The following is a 4,599-nucleotide window of genomic DNA, read 5'->3' as shown; positions in this document are numbered from 1 at the left end:
TGGCATGGTTATTAATCATAGCAATCATTATTTTACAAATTATAGGCTGGCATATCATTTACAGCATTGTGATCAATTTATTTGAAGCAGATTATCCCTTTTTATCCCAATTGGTGTGCTTAGCGCCTTTTGGTATAGCAGGAACCTATCCACGGAGAATTAGTCTATTGTTACTGGGGGTGCTGAGCATTGTCACAGCACCCCAGTAAGAATAGATAATCCTCCGTGGATAGGTCCATGTAATGGTAAGTCATATCAGGTCCCTCGAAGAGGACCTTAAGCCGTTGGTCCTCTGGTTGCTTGCTTAGAAGCAATCATGCTTTCTTAGTAATCAGATAAAAAAATCACTACCATTTACTACCATCTATTTTCAGATACATCTGGTCCCATTCAGTTTTCCACTTCAAGTATTTCAGTCAACAATGTTTCCGCACGTGAAATGGCAAAAAAACTCTTCCGTTGCTCTATCTAGTCTATATAATATTTGCAAGAGAAAACTCTAAATGATTTGATTATGAAATAAGAGAAATTATGATTTTAGCCAGTTGGTATCAGATGAAGGTCATTTGAACGAGAATGGTGGTCTAAAATCTAATGAGATAAGCACCAACATATAAGTCTTGATTATTCATATATATTTTTTGAATAGTGGCTTTTCATTCGTGTGCTATTCTAGTCACATGGTCTATTTCTTCATCCTGCTATGTAAGACAAGCTTACGTAATATCTTGCTTTGAAATCTGCCTATCATAATGAACGAAATGAAAGGTCATTTTACCAAAATTGTCCATGAAGTAACTACGAACTGGTCTATAGCTGGATCAACCCCGAGGAGTGACGGAACTGATCATGAACTAGAAACGGTTCACCCTTTGTACAGTAATTCGGAACCCACTCATAGAAATTCCTGACTACGGCCCTGGTGTGGATACGATAGTCTTACGCGTCTGAAAGCGCTGATGGTAATTCCCAAGGTATTTCTTTCGATGATTCCATGAAATTTGCTCCGGCGACAATCGCTCCGCTCTAAATTTCACACAACAGTCGAGTGACCAACTTCAACTTTGGGGGTTTAACACTACCCCATACCCTTAACCCAACTGAAAACCTTATTGCAAGCTTAACCCTATAATACCTTAATCACATTTGCTCTACGGCGGCCGTACGGCAAGTAAAAACGGCCGTTTTATTGATTTTAATTCAAACCACCTATGCACCTGGTACAAAAAATGTTAGAACGGCTGTTTTCAACTCGCCGTACGTCCGCCGAAGAGCAAATGTGACCAAGGTATTACCCCACATCTTCGATGAAATTAAGTTACAATACAATAGACCAGTTCGGAATTACCTCATGGGATTTTTTTTTTGGTCAAATGACCTTTCATTTTTTTCATTATGCTAGGCAGATTTTAAAGCAAGATGTTATGTAAACATGCCTTACATAGCAGGATGCAGAAATTGTATAGACCTGGGCTCACTAACACAAAGATTAGCGATCAATCGCTAAATGAACTGACCAATCAATATCAATGTTACACGCGCATTTGGTTTAAAATACCGACCAGCAACCAATCAGTGCGGTTCTTTCATATTTGCAATCCATCGCAAACCTTTGTGTTACGGAGCCCAGACTAGAATAGCACTCTTAGTCCAACGAACGCTCTATGAAAGTATTTGTTGCATTTTCACTTTGAATGCATCAAGGAGATAATCTCCTTGAATGCATTAACAAGTTGCTATATACAACAATGTACTTGGCAAAATTTGAAATACCAGTCGCAGTGGACGCCCTGTTTTTTTTTTGTGTGTGGATCTAATGAAAAACGAAATTCAAAAGAATATATGAATAATCAAGACATCAGAGTTGGTGCTTGTCTCATTAGATATTAAACCACCATGTCACTTTTTGTCCAAATGACCTTCTAATCATGCGCAGAATGGAACTCCGAACTGGCTTATTATGTCGTGTCACCGTTCTGAGATGCACGGTCATAAATTGACAGAGTTGACATCCCCAATATGACTCACAATGACAAGCGTCTTCCAGGCACCGGTATTGTGTAATACTTGTATTATGTAACCAGATCATTCATCAGCAAGGGATAATGTGCATAATTTTCTGGTCTATTATGTCACCAACGATTTAAAGGGATGGTCCAGGCTGGAGATATTTCTATATCAAATTCACAAAGCAAAATGCTGAAAATTTGGTAATAATCGGATAAAATATAACGACGTTATTGAATTTTAAAAAATTGAATTAATCCGGTGAAACAATTCTAGGCATATCTTTATCATATTTATTAGGTGGGCTGATGATGTCATATCCCCACTTGTTTTTTTTTTTGTATTTTATTATAACAAATTAGGTTTATTCAAAAATGTTCTACCAATAAATAAAAAAAATGGATTGACAACTGATCAAGTGCATTACTTATTTTATCATAACGGAGACACATCATTTACACATGTATGAGAAAGTGGACTTAATTTTTGTTATTTCATGTAATAACATAAGAAAAAAAGAAAGTGGGGATGTTACATCATCAGCCCACCTAGTGAATATTCTTGACGATGTGCATATAACTATTTTCACACAATATTTAAAAAAACTTTAAAATTCAAAATAGCTTTTTTATTTATTACTGATTTTGATGAAATTTTCAGCGTTTTGCTTTGTAAATTTTACTCTATTGATTTAGATATAAATATTTTCAGCCCAGACCATCCATTTAAGGAGCCTGAAATTGATCACCCTGAATAAAGATATATGGTAAAAATACATGTAGCAGAAAATTAGGTTTGTGGGGAATCCATTAAAGATCTAAAAAAAAAAATATTAGTGAAATTTAATTTTCTTTAAAAAATTGAAACGTGCTTACTGAACCTTCAGTATACTGGCAGACAAATTATTTCACACGCGCTATGAAAGATATATATATATATATAAGATAGCCAAGACAGATAGCCAAGCGCGATTGGTCCATAACGCGTCACGTGATATGATCGAAATCAATGTATTTTCCCAGCCGGTCCCCCTTCGATGAATATATTGACCAACCGGTCCGTGAATATATTTTTGTACGTGTATGGCGCCCTCTTATGGATTAGATGTTACCATGCATTATCGGCCTGCCTTGGGTCCTGGACAGAGGCAGGGGTGCGCGTTTCCGTTTTACACCCTGGCGAAGGCATTTTCCGGAAAAGTAGCCAAAAAGCGACTAGTGAAGAGTCTACGTCTACGTTTGTTTACATTATCAGCTGGGCGCGCGATCCAAAGTCCGCACCGAAGTTTAATATCCGCAGAACATACCGTACTTGCAAATGCAGCTGAGCTTATACTTTCCAGGTTCAATACGAATGTTTGCCTTGATCATTTGCCTTGCCGATTCGCTGATGTCTGTCTTGCTCTCTATCTGTCTATATATCTATCTCTCAAATTCTATCTCTATCTATCTATGAAACTGCAGTATCTATCTATCTAATAATCTTCTCTGTCTCTCTCATTCTTTATCTAACATCTATCTATCTCAAATTCTCTATCTCTCTCTATCTATCCATCCATCTGTCTGTCTTTCTCTATTTCTCTCTCTCTACCTATGTAACTACGGTATCTATCTGTTAATTTGTCGCTCTTCTCTCTCATTCTTGATCTATCTGACATCTATCTATCTCTCAAATTCTCTATCTATCTCTCTATCCATATGTCTGTCTTTCTCTATTTCTCTCTATCTATTTATCTACTTTTTTAACTAGAGTATCTATCTATCTGTTAATTTGTTAATAATCTTCTCTGTCTCTCTCATTCTTCAATTATCTATTTAATCTCTCTCTCTCTCTCTATCTATCTATCTATCCATCTGTCTGTCTTTCTCTTATTCTCTCTTTCTATTTATCTATCTATTTTTTTAACTTATCTATCTGTTAATTTGTTAATATTCTGTCTCCCTCCCTCTTCATCTATCTAACATCTATCTATCTCTCATCTATCTATCTCTATCTATCCATCTGTCTGTCTTTCTCTCTATCTATATATCTATCTATCTATGTATCTATCTATCTGTTAATTTGTCTATCTTCTCTGTCTCTCTCATTCTTTATCTTTCTATCTATCTAACATCTATCTATCTGTCTCTCAAATTCTCTATCTCTCTCCTTCTCTAGCATCTGTCTGTTTTTTTTCTCTCTTTCTCTTTGTCCGTCCATATTTCTATCTACATCTCTCCCTCTCTATATCTATCCTCTCTCTCTCTCTCTCTCTCCCCTCTCCCTCTATATATCGACCTCTCTGTCTCTCCCCTCTCTCTATTTATCCATCTCTCCCTCTTTCTCTCTCTTTCTATCTATCTATCCACCTCTCTCTCCCCCCCCTCTCTCTATTTCTATCTATCTATCATATCTGTCTATCTTGTCTTTATCTATTTATCAGTCTTCTATTTCTATCTTTCGGCAGCTTCTAAGTGTATCAATCCATCAAACTTCAATTTGTCTTTCCATTATAAGTATCTGTTTATTTTGATTTGTCTGTCATTCTATTCATTTAGTTAATAATTTATTTTTAGAAAAAAAACTCATAAACAACGCGACTGCAAAAGCATG

The sequence above is a fragment of the Lytechinus variegatus genome, chromosome 13 (genome assembly GCF_018143015.1).
Source record: "Lytechinus variegatus isolate NC3 chromosome 13, Lvar_3.0, whole genome shotgun sequence".
Taxonomy (NCBI): Eukaryota; Metazoa; Echinodermata; class Echinoidea; order Temnopleuroida; family Toxopneustidae; genus Lytechinus; species Lytechinus variegatus.
The sequence above is the reverse complement of the archived record's forward strand: the minus strand, read 5'-3'. Positions refer to the sequence as shown.